We start from the raw sequence: 18212 nt of genomic DNA, 5'->3' as shown, positions 1-18212 counted from the left end.
CTTGGCACTCGTTCCTAAGCTTCTCATTTTATTCACAAGCCTCCTCTGGTGGACACTATCAAAAGCTTTGCTGAAATCCAAGAAAATTACATAGAGGGCTCTTCCTCAATCCAATTCTCTAGTGACCTAATCAAAAAAATCAATCAGATTTGTCTGACAGGACCTTCCAACTGGGGAATCCATGCTGCCTCAAGTCCAGCAACTTACTGGATATTATACATAGTTCACTATCCTTTGTTTCAGCAGAGTCTCCATTAAGGTTTGCACCACAGAGGTGAGGCTAACCTACCTGTAGTTTCCAGCTTCCTCTCTGCTGCCACTCTTGTGAAGTGGGACCACAACCGCTCTTCTCCAGTCTTGCAGCATCACTCCCATTTCCAGGGATCTATTGAACAGGTCCTTCAGCGGATCAACTAGGGAATAGCCACTGCTATTAATTGCATCAGTAGCATGGGATCTTCTTAGTGTTTGGATAATTGCCAGGTTCTTGTGGCCTGGTTTGGCCTCTGTTGGAAACAGGATGCTGGGCTTGATGGACCTTGGTCTGACCCAGCATGGTAATTTCTTATGTTCTTATGACATCTCTGAGTTCCTTTAGTATCCTGGGATGTACCTCATCCGCCCCCATAGCCTTGTCAACTTTCAGTTTTCCTAGACCCTCCAATACATTCTCTTTTGTAAAAGTTGTTGTGTCTACCCCATTCTCATCTACAAATTGTCAACCAGCAATGGTCCTCCTCCAGGGTCTTCTTCAGTGAACTACTAAACTGTAGTATTTATGTAATATTTCTGCCATTTGTTTGTCTTTCTCTGCACATTGGTGCTTATCTTTTAATTTCACAGCAATTATATCAGCCACAAATTTGTATTAATATTCAATGTATTTTGAGGTGAATATTAGTACACATGCTACCCTTATAGTACAATTTCCATTTGAATCGGAGAGAGATCAAGTCCTACGATCATACTTTAGATATCAAAATAGCAATTTTCATGGTCAGAATGTCAGGATATTTCCAGACATTGCCCGAGACACCCAAGTTAGAAGAAAGGAGTTTCTACAAATGAGAACAGAAGTATTTCAAAGAGGGGCTAAATTCTTCTTGAGGTTTCCCTGCCGATGTATTGTTTCATTTCAAGTTGTAAAATATATATTCAATCAACCGGAACAACTGCGTTCTTATTTGAATTCACACTCTTAGATTCTCCATTGAATTATCAGCTGGTAGAAATTAGTTAGTCAGGGAAAGACACAAATTGAGTAAATATTGTATTGCAAGTGTATAACTGCTCTTAGTTTCTTTTCTCCAAAATCCCAATTATCTTATGTTGTAATTCTTAGATAAAATACATTGAATTTTTATATTTCTAAGCTCTCAGCACTGGAATGGTGGTTGTCGTGGGGAGGGGAGGGGGAACAGGGAGTGTACTGAGGTCAGAGAGAGATAAAGTGTGCTCACTGCCATTAATTCAGGTCAGTTTTGGTTTGTTTGTTTTTTTGTTGTTTTTTTTTTTTTGGGGGGGGGATTGCCCTTCTCCTTCCTCCCCCCAGTCTGACTTCCTTACCATTTGCCCCTGAAGAACGGGGATCAGTAGAGCCGGCCCTGCATTATGATTTCTTTCTTTCTTTCAGTAAAATTTGATGTGATGGGGAGGAGGAAGAATCTGATTTAGGATATCGCAGACAGAAGGGGGCGAGGAGTAGAAAGGAAATGAGCCCTGAGTAAAAGGAATAGCTGAAAGGAAATTTGCTGCCATTTCACACCATCGCTCCTGCGCTGCAAAATGGCTGGGTTTGTTGGAGAGAAATAAACCAATTTTTAACTCAAGTAAGTGATTGTCATCCAGTCCTACCAACCCCTCCCAGCCAATTCAGAGCTGGAAGTTAAAAGCCTGTGACCCCCTAGGACAGTGCATTACAGATTGAGTGGTTTGAAAGCCTCAAATTGCTTTACTGTGATTGCTTGAAAAGGCTGTAAAGGGTTTTGCAAATTCTGCTCCCTCAATCCTGTTTTGTTTGCTTTCTAAAAGTTAATTTCATGCCGTAAACAAGAAAGGAAGCAGAAAAATATTCTTCTTAGAGCTTAGGTGAAAGCAGAATAAAGGAGGAATTCCAGCCTTATTTGGCTCCTCCGTCCTAAAACAAAGAGGGTGCATGAGTGCATTTGCAGGGAAGTGCAAATTACTGTTCAAACTGCGGGAGAAAAGAGTTGTATGAGTGCCCCGTGCAGGCGAGTGTAAGGTGCACAAGCAGGAAAGAGGAAGAGAGGAGGCCCAGGAGCACCAAACTACAACCCTTCGGTGTTAGAAGCATAAAAAAATGCACAGCTCTTACTCTTCTGTAATTCTTTACCTCGAGATTCATACTTTGCGTTTTATTTCTAACCGACTACTTACTCTGTTTATTCTGAAGACCAAGGGTTTGCTAGTTGGCTTTTCTTGAAGCATTCTTGCCAGGGGCTGTTGTTCTGTCCATGGGAACATTATTTGTGAGATGAAATCATGGCTTAGCAATGTAAAGCGTCAAAAGTCTCGGAAAGCAGGGTGGAACTCCTGGAACAATTGGCTTTGCTTGGTAAACTCTACTTCCAAGGGACTGTTTATAAAAATCAATCGTGGTTTTTAAGCCTGGTGGCAGGGAATTATCCCTGAGGGGCCACAAACTGCCCACCGCTCCTGGTGGTTTGTTACCAAATTTTAGAAACGTGAAATGAAGATTGTTGAAAAATTGCAAAAATGTAAAACATAGTAATGACGGCAGAAAAAGACCAAAATGGTCCATCTAGTCTTCCCAGCAAGCTTCCCAAGGTAGTAACTGCTGCTCCGTGCAGGTTACCCTCCCGCGTTTCTGTTAAGCAACAAAAAAAAAAAAACCTCTTAAAATTTAATTCCAGGAAAAATGATTGATCAAACAAAGAATCATGACCAGATTGTGGTTTCCATGGCAACTGTGGTTACACACATTTAGCCCTCACCACTTTCCATGGGTGTTCAAGTTAGGGCCATGGAAATTTCCAAACATGCATAGCCACTGGGCAAGACTTCAACTCTTCCCTCCATCCACAGTTACATGAGTTTGGAAGGCACTGTGTCGTGCTATAAAATCATATCTATCTCATAACAATATATATTATTATTATTATTGTGCTGTGTACATAGCGCTGTACAAGATTATTCAGGCATTTAAAATGTCCTTTGCCAAAAGAGCTTACTGTCTAATTCTGAGTGCAGGAAAGTTAAGCGACTTGCCCCAGGTCCCATGGTGAGTGGTAGATAGTGGAAATGACCCAGGGTCTCCATGCTCTTGACTGTGCAGGCTGGCAACTCCAGAATCTCATCACCATGCCATTCCTGTTCTCGTAAATTAAAATATCTGCTCTCTCATGGTAATATAGTAGATGTGAGGAAGAAAAAGGCCAGCTGGTCCATCCAGCCTGCCCATTTACTCCCGTCCACATTAGCAAGGATAATACCCCCCACTGCCAGCCATAAGGTGTGATTACCTATAGGATATCACTCCTTCCTTATTCAAGACGGTTTTTGCAGTTTCCCTCCTCGGTACATCTCATTCCTAGGAGGCTCTCAAAAGCTTCTCGACAGCTTTTGGGTAATGTTACACTGATATTCATAACCCATGAGCCATTTCCTATGGCAAGAACTCTTGACTGTAAAAATAAATAAATAAATACAAGGTTTGGTTCAACTGTGCAAATCTGATATGGAATAGATCTTATGCTGTAGTGTAGACACACAACTGCTTATGCCAAAACTCCCCAAACAGCTCAAAATATTGGAATGTAAAAGATAACCATTATTTCTTATTTTCTTCTAAAAATATAAAAGTGTTTTTGTTACCAGCAGTGACAGATGTCTAGTTTTCCCTTTCTCCTATTGCTTCTAACAGAGCAGAGCTGCAGAAGTGGTGACTGAAGTGTGAGCAAGCATTTACACTGTGATGTTGGCTCAGACTAAGGATGTGAAGCTGTAAGCATTTATTTGTTTTTTATTTATTTTAAAACAGTTATATCCTGCCCGCTCTGGAGTGCGCAGCCGGTTACAACCAAACATTTACAATTTGCAATGAAAAAGAAACATAAATAAGGTTTCCTCTAGCCAATTCCAGATGTTGGTGACATCATGAGACCCAACTCTGAATATCTCAGAAGGGATAATGCTGTTGCTGCATTATGCAATTTAAAGTACGGATTGGTCTAAAATTCCTGAATGTGGGTGAATCAACTGCTCTGTCAATCAAGCCCGATGTATTTTGAGAAAATTGAAACTTGTAATAGTGTGTAATTAATATTTTAAATTCTTTTTATCTTTTTTTTTTTTCAGGGGAAAAAATCCTTCCCTCGATTCTTTTCAGCACGATAAACGTCTTTAATTATTCCTGAGACAGATCTAAGCAGAGGCAATCATCTTAATCTATACAGGAAGTCAAGATGACTTGCTCAACCTGGGATAGCTCTGCTGCTAACCATATAAATCAGAGAAAAGTAGGCTGCCACTTCTAAAGGTCAGGAAATGAAGCCAAAAGTATCCCTTTAAAGGTGAAAGGTAAAAGAATTTTAAACTGATGACCTACTAAGGAATTTAAGACCATAAGGAATTTAAGAAAATGCTAAAGACATATCTATTCAGTGATGCATACAATATAACTTAAATACACTAACACAATATACCGCTAGACCTTTATCATGTTTAAATTAGTTGTGTTTGTCTATTTTAACCTTCGTAGGTAAATTTGTTGTGCCTGACTTTTTAACTTATGTATGTATATTTGTAAACCGCCTAGACGGACATGCAAATGTCTTATTGTTTGCGGTATATAAACATTTTTAAATAAATAAAAAAAAATAAAAAAAATAAATACTAAGAGATTCTAACACAGAGTTGAATGTGAAGTTAACTCTGTGGCCATGCACTGGCCATCCAAGACTTACTTAGGAATGTATTACAGTGGAATCAAAAACAAAATGTGCTACACACTACACCTTTACTCATTTGTCTGGAGGAATTCCACTTGTAGTTTACGATTACGGGAGACTTACGGCTAAGGCTGGCACAAGATTCTTCATTGCCCCTAGGGGAATCGAAATCCACTGCCTTCAAAGCCCAATCAGATGCAATTGGGTAGGATGAATGGCAGCGGGCAAAAGTGGGAGGCAGGGTAAGAAAATTTTAAAAGAACTGAGCCCTCCTATTACACAGAGCAATTTATTGGCCATCCAGATGACTCTGTGTGCCTGACTCATCAAGTAAGCTGAGGTAGGTCCTTGCCTCGGAAGGAGATCCTCCACCAAAAGCACTTGGAACAAGTGAGGCCAGTTTGTCCTCCACTGAGAAACAGGAGCTTGGTATGAGCAAAACATACTACAGCTCTGCAAAAATAGCATTACAGCTACTGGACACACAGGGTGGTGGCACAGAAAAATGGCATCTTAGAACCAGTTTTAAATTGTGTGAGTCACCATGACACGACATCTTGACAATGGCTTAAGTGGTTTTCTCTCCGTTTTCTCTCTTCACAAATACCAAAAGTTCCTAAGACAACATTTATTTCAAGTAAGTTCAACTGAAGCAATAATTCTCCATGCAGTTATAGACTGTAGTTATAGAGGTCCTTAATCAGAAGCATTTAGCCAGCTAGCTCTGGACATTGCAGCTGTAACGCTGCATTGTTTTGACTCGCGGTAAAGCAACACGAGGCAAAGCAACATGGCCACAGGGCTGCCATCACCTTAAAAGACCTACCTGTAACAGCCGCAGCGAAAATAGTAAAAAAAAAAAAAGGTGTGCGGGGGTCAAAGTTGACCCCTTTTCACTCCAGGGCTGCCTCAAGTGGAGGCCCTGACATCTAAAGTAAAAAAGCTTGAAACCATCTGATCGCAGTGATGAGACCCTCCTCCAACCCCCCCCCCCCCCCCAACTCTGTCAACATAATAGAAATGTGTATCCCCAGCCCCTTTCAATAAAATGTAATCCCAGCAAGTTCCCCCCTTCCCCCATCCCCGCATGACACAAAAGTAATGGTTGGTGAATATGTTACCTCTAACCCTCCCCCACTCCCCCCTCGTCCAAGGAAAGCTTGTTGGGGAGTCTTTTTTGAAAGGGAGGGCTCCACCTTAACCAGGGTGGAACCAGGTTGCTGGCGCTAACCTTTAAAAAGGAGGTAGAGCAGCTTTTAAACCAGAACAAAGAGTTCCCTCCTGAATTGGGATCACGTCTCTAAAAACAGCACCAACAAAAATCTCTCTTCCCTAAACTCCTTTCCCTTTTCTTCTCTAAGCCAGGGAGGGGCCTAGCAAGGGACCACTGCCAAAACACTTCTTCCAACTTCTAGTCATCTCCAACCCCTCTGCTGTTTGCACATGCTCAGCCCCAATCCTTAGGGCCAAGCTGGCCAAACCCAGCCTTGGGAGAAGGAAACTTTTAGGGATGGTCTAAAAACTTCAGGTCCCTCAATGTTGATTAAAAGGGGTAAAGTTTTATTAGTAAGGCGTATCCCTTACACCTTATCAGAGTAACCTTGCACCTTAATGTTCATGGGCCTTTTTCCACCCTGCCAGTGCCTTACAACCCTAGAACCTATCTCATAAGCCCTCCCCCCCACCCACCACATTCACACATACTCATACCCTCTAACCCTCTACTTGCAGGCATGTCTAGCAGTTGCAGCACAATGGAAACAGGAGTATAAAGTGTACACAATCTCACTGCTCAGCAGGCACCTACCTTTTCTTCCTTGCAGTACTTCCTTTCTCAACCCTTTCAGGCCAATGCAATATTGGCACGCGGAAAACGGGCACTCATGATTGAGCGCCCGCTCTCCTAAGGCACGCCGATGCACCTCTCCGGTGCGCCTGTGGTAAAAAGGAGGCACTAGGGAACATTGTGCGCCCCTAGCGCCTCCTCGGCAGCAGGCGCCCAGGAAAGGTGGCTCTCAGCGGGTTAGGAAAACAGACGCTCAATTTTACGAGCGTCCATATTCCTAACCTTGGTGAATTGTACTAATTTCTATGAAGCTTTCAATAATCTGCTTTATGCTGGAGTTGAAAGGACTAGTGCTAGAGACCTAGGACTTAGTCCGGGGACTGAGTGTGCTCCCTGCACCAAATCGGCCAGAAGTGCTAGACCATTCCATTCCGTAAGCAGTGCGGGACCAGTCGTGGATCGTGCCAAGCACAGGAGAGCACGGACAGACCTTGAGAGTGTCCCAGATGGAGAGGTTGGCGTGGTGCAAAGTAAGGGCCCTCTTTGGGTTGTATTACCCCATATGTTCCCATCTATGTCATCAATTACGTGGACCAGCATCTTGACGAATGGATTTGGGAGCATGTCAACAAGGTCGTCACAAAAAAAAGTAAGCAAAATGAGGAGTACAGTTTGTCCAGAGACTATGAAAGGAAGATCAGAGAGCTGAAGGTTGGATGCAACATGCATAAGGACAGTGTACAAGTACCATCGGTGGGATGGTTAGATGGATAAGACCCAAACAGGAATGCCTGTTGGCGAATGGTGCATTAGTGAAAAAAAATAAAAGCCATCCTGACCACTAGAACCCCCTTCTGCTAGCTGATGAAGACGATGAGGGGTATAACTAAACTTTCTAGTATTTTTGACCATTTTTAGTGATACTACAGATGTAAAGATGCTCATGTTTCAGTGTACCTAACACTGAGGGATTTTTCCTTGCTGTGGGGGAGGATATGCTCTTCTGTTTTTTTTCCCAGATTCAGTTCTCTTCAAGCCCTCTTCAAGAAACTTGGCTTTCAAGCTCCATCAAAGAGAAAGATGGATGATCAGGGATGCTGTTGCTAAAATGGACTAATGTTTAAAAGTTTGATCCCATAAAAATAAGGGTGGGAATGTTTATTTTATGTTTCCCAGTTTCTGCTAAATCGTGGGTCATGTGATTTCCTTGGTGTTTAAGAGTTACAGATGGTGCTGTTATTGTATAATATGCATGTTTATTTAAAGAACATTACATATCCATAAAAGAGAGAGAGAGAAAAATCCATTAAAAAAATTCTTTATGACGTTCTCCATTTATTTGGTTGAAATCTGGTATCTACTGATATATAGGTCATTATTTGATCTGCCCTGAGCCTGTTTGGATCAGGCTTCTCCACTTCTGGAACTTTGATGTTTTCTTCTAATTCCTTTTCCATGGGTTTAAAGGAAATCTGTTCCCTTTCCTAATTTGCATCTACATAGTGGGGTCCAGTAATAAATTGACTCTCCAACTGGGGTGAACTTTTTTTGCACAGGTTCTCCCTGGAATTTGCTTTGGGCAAAAAGGAGTAAGTGGGTTACGCACTAATACGGTGAACATTTTTTTTTTTGGGGGGGGGGGGGGGTTCCTGCCTCCATGAGCTAGTTACAATGTTTACAAAGTAGAGGTTCTTCTCATCCCTGGGGAAGGGACTGTCTTTGTTCACAGTGCAGAGACCATGTTAGTCCCCTACTAGTAGGTAGGTGGAAGGTAACAATTGGTTTTCAACCAATTTTCACTCTTAATTATAGGCAGATTAAAGAGCAGCTCCAGAGCTGTGGATGCAGTTTTTCAAGGCCCCTTGCCCCTGCTGGAAGCCAGTGCGGGCCAAAGCACGCGCTGTGTTTCAAGTTCCTCAGGCCCCCCTGAACCCGTGAACTCGCTGGCTGATGCGACGTTTCAAGTTCTGCCTCCCCTCTCTTCCTTAACCTGCCAAAGTGCCTGCTCTCTGGTGCTGCTGCTGCTGTGGCGTTTGACGTGGGCCCCCGGCGGGACCCCCTTCCCAGCAGGCTTCCTGGCTCATACCAAAACAGAAGTGCAGAGCTCGGGAGCCTCAGCAAGCAAGCTGCCAAAGAAGGAGGGAGGAGGAGCCTGCAGCCAGCACCAGTAAGGATGAATGCTATCGCAGCTGGGGGGGGGGGGGGGGGGGGAGCAGTTTCTTGGTGGGGGCAGGGAGAAGGAGGGGCGTGCTAGGCAAGGGACGGGGGTAGAGAGGGATAAGCTGCTGAGTGGGTGGGAAGGAGACTCTGCTTAATATTATTTTACTGACCCGTCCACCAAAACAGACTCTGATATTTACCCAGAAAAATAGTCATTTTTTTTCCCCACTGATTTTTCTCCTGTTTTGTTCTTGTCATAATAAACCCTGATAAATTTCTGGGAAAAATACAAAAACAATAAAAACTGAAAATGCAGGTCCCTAAATATACCAGTGGTGTTGGGAGAGACACAACATCAACCTAGTGGTGTTGCATCTCCCCCCTGTGGAAGGTAGCAATGGAGGTGTCCCCCTGGTTCATAATGCCAGATCACCATTTCTCTGCATAGATCCTGCATTTATATTCCCTGTTTGCTTTTGCAGAGCTGTTCTCTGGCTGTTCTCTGGTTTTCCTATTAATTAACTTAAAGCCTCCATGGAGATTTATTTTTTTAATTTGGATCCACCCTTTAATCTTAAATTGATTTATTTAAGCTTGGAGTGGCCAATGATTTGGGACTCAGTTAAGCTTATTTAAGTTGCTCAGGATCCCTTCCTGAAAGAGAGACGTGTGATCGTCAATGATCCAAGGAGAGGATGACTTCCAGTCATCCTGAGAGGAATGCAGTGGACTCTATGGTCCCCCTACCAGTAAATCCTGGGTGTTAGAGATCAGCTAAGTTAGTTTAGGATGGTTCATGGGGAGGTTCCATTCAGATGCAGCCCCTCCTTCTGCGGGGTCTGGAATAGATGACGTCCCCCTGGGTAGGATACATAACGAGGGAGGCAGTCCTTTTAGGTTGACAAAGAGCTCAGAGGTAGACAGGAGCTTATCTTTTGTTGTTTTACAGGCCCAGTCAGAGGAGCCAAGCATGCTCTGTTTTGGTGGTCCTGAGCAGGGTCGAGCAGGGTTTTTCCTTTCCAGTCCACTCACTGGCTGGTCTGGAGTTTCCCCCTCTGGGTACATTTTTTGGAATTTAACCTTTTAAGTGGTAGGAGCTTTACTGGAGCCTGTTTAGTTCCTGGGCCCAGGAAACGGGGAACTCTGGGTCTAGGCCTGGGCAAGTTAGGGGAAGACCTGCCCTGCATACCCTCCACGAGGAAGGTGGTTTCAGTGACCTGCTGTAAGGGTACACTCCGGTGTTATCTTCACTTTTTGGAAGATTTAGTTTCCAAGATGCAGGAAGAGATTCTGACTGCCCTTCCTACCTGTCTGGCGCACAGACAGGCTGATGCAATATCACGTGCATAAAAACGTGCGTCCAAACTTGGCGCCCATGTTTTCCACACGTGCACGTTTCCCTCTCCTGGGCGTGCGATGCTATATTTTAATGAGCTGCCTCATTAAAAAGAACGCTCTCGGCTAAAATTGTGCATCCATAGCGCTCAAAAGCATCAGGCCCACCCGGTAGACATGGCTGTGTGTGGTCCAAGAAAATGGGCGTTCAGTATGAGCCTCTGTTTTATCCCACTGCAGATAACTCACAGGTACAATATAAACGCACGCCTGCAGCATGTACAGTGTGCGCTCAGAAATTTATTTTTTTTTGTAATAGAGTCCTTATATTTTTCCCCTAATTTTAAGCGCTGCAAGCTGTAGAACTTAGTATCGCAATGATACTTAGATTCACAACGATACTAAGCCGTAGGAACCACAGAAATCAGGGGTTTTTTTTGTTTTTTCATGTGCTCTTGACTCACGGTATGACTTAACGTCAGCTCTGGGGCAGGCATTAAATTTGCCGTGTTAAAAAGGGTGAGTTGATCAACTGGTGATATTTTTGCATCGGGGGGGGGGGGGGGGCGGTGTGATGAGTGCTATTAGCCACGCATTTGTTTGGACGCGCTAATCCCCTTATTGCATCCGGTGTTAGTATAGCGTGTCTAAAATGCATGTCCAGCCGCAGGTTAACCTGTGCACTAGGGTGAACGCACTTTATTGCATCAGCCCCCGAGTCCTGCTTCAGGGGGATCCCTCCCAGCTGGGATCATAATAAAGCAAAGAGAGAAAAAGGACTGCATTAGAAACAAGAAACATTGAAACCAACTAACTGTGAGTTAAAGGCTAATATCTGTGAAGACACCCATCTGATGCTTCTTAGCCCTGGAGAGAGAGAGAGTGTGTGTTTATCTCTTTGTGCAAAGACAGTAACACTGAATCCTTGCCAGCTGGAAGGGGGGTGTTTCTGCCCAGTCTAAGGACACCCTGCACAGCTGGGGACTCTGTTTTTCCAAAGCCCAGGAGGGTAGACGTTCCCCTGGCTCTGGCAGCTGATATTCCTGCACAGATTGAGGAGGAGTCTGTAAAAGAGAAAGATTCAAGTGGTGCTGTGGATCAGAGTTGAGCCATTTTCATACATTTTCACAGTAAAGATTTATTTGGACACCAACACAGTGACTCCATTGACATTTTTTTTGCACTGCCAGCATATACAAGGATTGTTAATTATTCCCTCACTCCAGGAAGTCAGGAGAGGAGAGTTACATACCCCACACTGGAACCTGAGAGGACTCCTTTCTTCCCCCAGTCGAAAGAGCCTACACCTTGGGAAAAACGGGAGGTTGGAGAGCGAGCCAGGGTCCCTGCCTCAAAGAGCTTATGCATTCTTTTATGCCCCCATTGGAGTGCTATCCACATCGTGAGATGGACACCTTCCAGGGCCCATGTACATCTACTGAAGATCTGGAGAAGAGGAGTAAGAGGTAGCGCCCTGATACTGCAAGAGGAGAGAGAAGAGACTGATAAAATGAGGAGGTAGGAGATAAAAGACTGAATAATTTAAATTACATCTTTGATACTTCATCTGCATTGGGAGGGAAGCTCTATAGCTTTGCCCAGTATTCAATGGGAAGGGAGAAACTAAAAGAACTAAATTGGCTTTAACATCGGAACTTACGAAGTTACAAACTTACTTAAAAAGCACTTGTACCTTCCTGAAAGTGAAGTATACAGCTGTAAAGACTTTAATTAATCCCTTAGAACTTTAATATTATATGGCATGGCAGCAGTGACCACCATCTCACAAGAGAATAAATTGTTCGTGTCATTAACTTTGTTCTCAAACAGTACTTAAGCAGGACTCCTTGCTATGCTGGCCATAGTAATGAACCCCTGTATTAGGGCTCCCCCAAGTGGTTTGGGAAAAATATAACAGAGCACTGTATCTAAAATGTTATTCGTATCTTCAGTATTTAAATGTAAAAGTGCTGCTATAGGAAAATAAAAAGAACTGAACCAGAATCCTGCTTCAAAATTTTTTTTGGTAAGTGGGAGGAGAATATGACCAGGTTTTACCAGCAGATATATCAAATAAAATCCAATAATTGAAGCAAACGGGTAAAAAATATCCCTGGACAATTATTTTGGAACATCATTTTTTGGACACCGTGGTTATTTGCTACTTGGATCCCCAGTGGATATTCTTCCTCCCTGAGAATACCACGAACCAGTGATCCAAAAGAGTGGGGTGGGTGTGATTTTTATGACTGTATCCACAACTGCACTAGGGGCCCCAAAAGTTAATCCTCACCCCCTACTGGATGAATCTGCCTGAGGAACTGCCTGGAGAAATTTGTGACCCCCTAAATTCTCCACACCCCACAAAGGGAGGGGGGGGGTTACATAAAATTGAGGCCTGTGACACTTTTGTCCATTCATCCTGATGAATGTCCGAGTTAACCTAGAATCATAACAGACATAGCCTGTTCTGGGTTATCGCCCAACTGCGCTAAGATTCTGTATTCCTAATCTTTCAGCTAAAAAAAAAAGCTCACTTATAACCTGCAATATTCAGGCCATGAGAAATACATTATGGGGTACATTTTAAAAAACAGTGCGCGCGCGAACAAAAGTACGCTGGATTTTATAAGATACGCGGCATCAGAGGGAACTTTCCTTCCACCTCCCCTCACCTTCCCCTACCTAACCCACCCCCCGGCCCTATCTGAACCCCCCCTATCTTTGTTGGCAGATTCCGGCAGGCGTAAATCTGCGCGCACCAGCAGGCTGCTGGCGCGCCTTCACCCGAGCCGGGGGCTGGTCCGGAGGCCTCGACCACGCCCCCGGGCCGGCGCCAAGCCCCGACAAGCCTCCAGCCCCGCCCCAAAATTCACGCCGCCACCTGACACGCCCCCTTTGCAAAGCCCAGGGATTTACGCGCGTCCCGGGGCTTGTGCACGCCGCCGAGCCTATGCAAAATAGGCTTGGCGTGCGCAGGGGCCTTTTAAGAGGGTTACGCGCATAACATGTGCGTAACCCTTTTAAAATCCGGCCCTATGTGGATAATGTAAAAGGGGATAGTATTCAGCCATTGGGTGGCTTGCAAAATCAACCAGATATACTTATCCAGCTGACTCTGATGGATATTCAGTGTCACAGCCACACCACTGAATATATCTGACTATCTTAAAGTTAGCCAGATTTAAGTTTATATGGCTAACTTGAGAGCTACTCTCTGGCACAACCAAAGTTAACCAGGTAAATTATCTGGCTAAATCTGAATATCAGCATTAATTGAATAATTTATCTGGCTAATTTAACTCTGCCCTGGAATACCTATTCATAATCCAACTCATTTTTAGACTAATAATGAGTTATTCAGCTAAACTTTAATTGGAGAAATGGGTGAAATATTCAAATGTAGACGTTTAGACTGTTAACTCACAAGAGTTATCCGGCTAAATGCCACTGAATATTGACCCCAAAAGTGTTGTTACATAAACTCGGATCAGCCTGCAACAAATTTTACATGCAAATAATTCCTCGTGCCATATGCTGCTTCAACTAGTCTTGAACCCCTTTCTGGATACCAGCTAAGTAGGTATAATTTTGGAAGGGTGAAGAAAGACTGAGTGGGAAAAGCAGGGGATGAGAGCAAGAGAAAAGGACAGATGAAAATAGATGATCCAGCATACTGTGATTATGGAAAGCATTCAAAAGGACAAGCTTAAACAGCTGATTAGAGTAAAGTGTAGAGAACTAAATAGGTTATCTACACTTATAGGAGAGGGGACAGAAATAGTAGTGTGTTGGGTTTAGCTCCCCCATGTGAAAGACTGAGATGGTGGAGTCCCCAGACTATACAACCTTAGGCCACCATTTTAGGGTGTGGACATTTTAGTTATCCATGGTGTGGGCAGCACATCTTTATGCTGGCTCCTGCTTTGTTTTCTTAGGAAAGGACCCTTGGGCCTAAAAAAAAAAAAACGAGGCTTGGGTGTGGAAAAGAAGAAAGGATTCCTTTACCTAACATGAGGATGGCATTTTGGGAACCTTTTTTGTATTGCAGAAGATTATTTATTTATTTAAAGACTTTTATATACCGAAGATCATGTACTAGTACATATCGCTTCGGTTTACAGATAACCAGCAATAGAATTACCATATACATGGTATACATAGAACAATAAACAGTTAACCGTGTACAGTTAATAAATAATTAAGGTATTAAACATTAAACAAGGAGAAATTATACATTAAACAAGGAGTATTATGAATTAAACATTAGGTTTTTACAGAGAACAATTAATGAATGGGTATACATTGAACATGGCGTAATAAACAAGTGAAACATTATGTATGGTACATTATAGGTAGTGTAGTATTTTATTGGTGGTATGGGAATTTAAGTGAAGGCTTCGGTGAAGAGCCAGGTCTTCAGTTTCTTCTTGAATGTTCGCAAGCATGGTTCCAAGCGGAGGTCCGAAGGCAGATTGTTCCAGTGGTTGGGACCAGCAATCGAAAAGGCCCGTTTCTTCATTGAGGACTTAGCAGGGGGTACATAAAGGGTGCCTAAATACACTGTTCTAATGGGTCTGGAGGCTGATTGAGATCGGAGAGGGCAAGTTAGATCGAGAGTGGTTTGAGAGTGGATGGTTTTGTGTATTATAGTAAGCACTTTGTATATAATTCTGAACTTAATGGGGAGCCAGTGAAGGCTCTTAAGTATAGGAGTGATGTGTTCACCTCTGCCGGTGTTGATTAGGATCCTGGCTGCAGAGTTCTGTAGCATTTGTAATGGCTTTGTTGTGATTGCTGGAAGGCCGATTAGGATGAAGTTTTTCTACCCTTCCTCTCTCTCTTTTTGGTTACCCCCCTCCCCCCCTTAAGATTTTATGTTCTTCTACCTGCCTGAGTACCCTAAGAATCAGGGGCTCAAATGTGTTCCATCTGAAAAGAGTGGTAGCTCTCACCCAGAGAGAGAACCTGTGGATTACTGTCATTCCCGGGGAGAAGGAGACCAAGGAAGAAGAAAAACTGTGGCATTCATCCGGTGTGAGCCACATATGCATCACCAGAATGCTGAAGAAAAGAGTGAAGAGGCACTATCCGGGTACCAACCAAGGGAGAAAAGAAGAGGAGGAGAAAAAAATCTGAAATAACTGGACCAAAGGTACGAGACATTAGGGATGTGAATCGTTTTCCATATTGTCTTAACGATAGAAATCGTGTGGCAGGGCAAGAAAATCGTCTTAGGCACGATTTTTTAGTTAAAAAATCGTTAAAAATCGTTTTTTCCGATTAGTGCGCACTAACTCGAGTTAGTGCGCACTAACGGGAGTTAGTGCGCACTAACTGGGAGTTAGTGCGCACTAACTGAAAATGATACAATTTGACACTTTTCAGGTCAGTTAAGGTCAGTTTAGGAATGAATATGTATTCCTATTGGCTGCCCTCTTATTTATTCATGTTACCAAGTTTCCTACTGACAGTATATGGGGGATGGGAAATGGAAACAGTTGGTAGCTTGACAAAACAAGTAATGTGATCAGTCAATGTGACTAGAACTTGTGCCCTAACCCTGATACCAGGGGTATTGTGATCTTCCTGCACACAGTGCCCTATCCCTAATACCAGGGGTGTTGTGATCTTCCTGCACACAGTGCCCTATTCCTGATACCGGGGGTGTTGTGATCTTCCTGCACACAGTGCCCTATTCCTGATACCGGGGGTGTTGTGATCTTCTTGCACACATCCCGGTATCAGGGATAGGGCACTGCATGCAGGAAGATCACAACACTCCTGGTATTAATAGGGATAGGGCACTGCATGCAGGAAGATCACAACACTCCTGGTAGGGATAGGGCACTGCATGCAGGAAGATCACAACACCCCTGGTATCAGGGATAGGGCACTGTGTGCAGGAAGATCACAATACCCCGGAGGAGTGAGGGTCAGGCAGCTCCCCCCTGTCTGTGAAGCCAGCCTCTCACTAGTAATGCAGGGAGGGAGCTGTCTCAGACTTCACCATCCTCCCCCCCCCCCCCTCACCCACACACCATTCACTAGCTGGGACATGGGGGAAGTCAGGAGTGAGGGTCAGGCAGCTCCCCCCTGTCTGTGAAGCCAGCCTCTCACTAGTAATGCAGGGAGGGAGCTGTCTCAGACTTCACCATCCTCCCCCCCCTCACCCACACACCATTCACTAGCTGGGACATGGGGGAAGTCAGGAGTGAGGGTCAGGCAGCTCCCCCCTGTCTGTGAAGCCAGCCTCTCACTAGTAATGCAGGGAGGGAGCTGTCTCAGACTGGTATCAGGGTTAGGGCACTGTGTGCAGGAAGATCACAACACTCCTGGTATTAATAGGGATAGGGCACTGTAAGAGATGACTGTAGTAGATTGAATAAAGATCTGATGTTTCTGCTCTCCTCACACCAAACAAAAACAACACACAAGCAGAAAAGCCCTTCTTACAAAGCTGAGCTAGTGAGTTAAGTAGGAGGAAAAGTAAACATACTTGTGCCAGTGTGGCTACTTAAAAAATACACTTACCAACAATCAATTACATATATTTGAACTGTACACAGTTCCAGCCAGGACCACCTTTCTAAAATGCACAGTGATTGGCAAATTCAACATGCACTAGCATTTCAGGTGCCTGCTAACAAAAATAATAAACAAACAAGTTCTAGTCACGTGAGTGCTGATCATTACATTACTTTTTTTGTCAAGCTTCCAACTGTTTCCATTTCACATCCCCCCAACCATTACCTCAGTATTAGCCTTGGTAACATCAATAGATAAGAGCACAGCCAGCCAATAGGAATACATACATACATATTCATTCCTAAGTGACCTTTACTGACCTGGGAAGTGTGAACACTTTGTTTCATTTTCTGTTGGTGTTCGTTAGTTTCCAGTTCCATTTCCCATCCCCCCAACCATCACCTCAGTGGTAACCTTGGTAACATCAATAGATAAGAGGGCAGCCAGCCAATAGGAACACATATTCATTCCTAACTGACCTTCAGTGACCTGGAAAGTGTTTATTTGTATCATTTTCAGTTAGTGCGCACTAAATCGAGTTAGTGCGCACTAACGGGGAGTTAGTGCGCACTAACTCGAGTTAGTGCGCACTAACACGATTTAACGATTTTTTAACGATAAATCGTTAGAATTTCTATTGTATCGTGTTCTATAACGATTTAAGACGATATAAACATTATCGGACGATAATTTTAATCGTTGAAAAACGATTCACATCCCTACGAGACATGGGACTGTAAACTTAGCATAGCTAAACTGGGTTATCCTCTTCTCCATCAGCTATTGGGAGGAGGCTTAAAAACTACCCCATGGATTGGAATGGAATTGGAATGAAAGGATTTGTTGGCTTTAAAAACAGAACAACCTGATTGGAAGAGTGAGGTCGCAAATTTATTGAATACCAATTGTGTAAAAAAGACTGTTGTAATTGAATACTTCCATCCACTTTCCATATTTACTCAGTAAACGTCAAGCTGGAAACCAAATCAGCTCTCAGCATGATTTTCACTGCTGTTTACACTGGGTTGGTTACTGTACAATGCTCAGGGCCTAGAAAGTAAAATTTTTCCCCCCACGACAGGGAATCTTGGACTCCAGAGGGGCTTCATGAAGTAAAAATAATTTAAACCATTCAAAGCTCCAAACGTAAAGGTGACCTGGGAGTCTCTAGGAAGGGTCATAGCTCAGGGCCTCAGAAACAAAGTGTGAGAATCGGTACTAAGTTTTCTCTCTTTTTTTTTACTAGTGTATGGGTAACTTCTTTCACAACAGCAGCAAAACTTCATTTTAACACAGATTTATTGGACATTTGTTCTCTCTGTGTCCCTTCAGAGGGTGACAGCCCACCTCTCAAATATAACAGGTTTACAGCAAGCAAGCAGAATAGTTTCAGTTACTGGTCTGCTTTAGCTACAGCAGCATGTCCCATCAGCTTTTACTTTTTCCCCAGACAGGCTCTTCTGCTAGGGGGG

At 43.6% G+C, this 18212-nt stretch overlaps 1 long non-coding RNA gene across 2 annotated transcripts in view; it reads left to right on the top strand.

Annotated features, from left to right (window-relative positions):
* LOC115084026 overlaps positions 1-8313 on the top strand; it is a 49877-nt gene extending 41564 nt beyond the window's left edge. For both annotated transcript variants that reach the window (XR_003854445.1, XR_003854444.1), the window contains exons 2-4: positions 1634-1829; positions 3905-3984; positions 4339-8313. This is a non-coding gene — a long non-coding RNA (uncharacterized LOC115084026). The remainder of the gene's footprint in view (positions 1-1633; positions 1830-3904; positions 3985-4338) is intronic.
* Positions 8314-18212: the final 9899 nt, after the last annotated feature.

The sequence above is a fragment of the Rhinatrema bivittatum genome, chromosome 2, assembly GCF_901001135.1.
Source record: "Rhinatrema bivittatum chromosome 2, aRhiBiv1.1, whole genome shotgun sequence".
NCBI classification, from domain to species: domain Eukaryota; kingdom Metazoa; phylum Chordata; class Amphibia; order Gymnophiona; family Rhinatrematidae; genus Rhinatrema; species Rhinatrema bivittatum.
The sequence above is the reverse complement of the archived record's forward strand: the minus strand, read 5'-3'. Positions and strand labels throughout refer to the sequence as shown.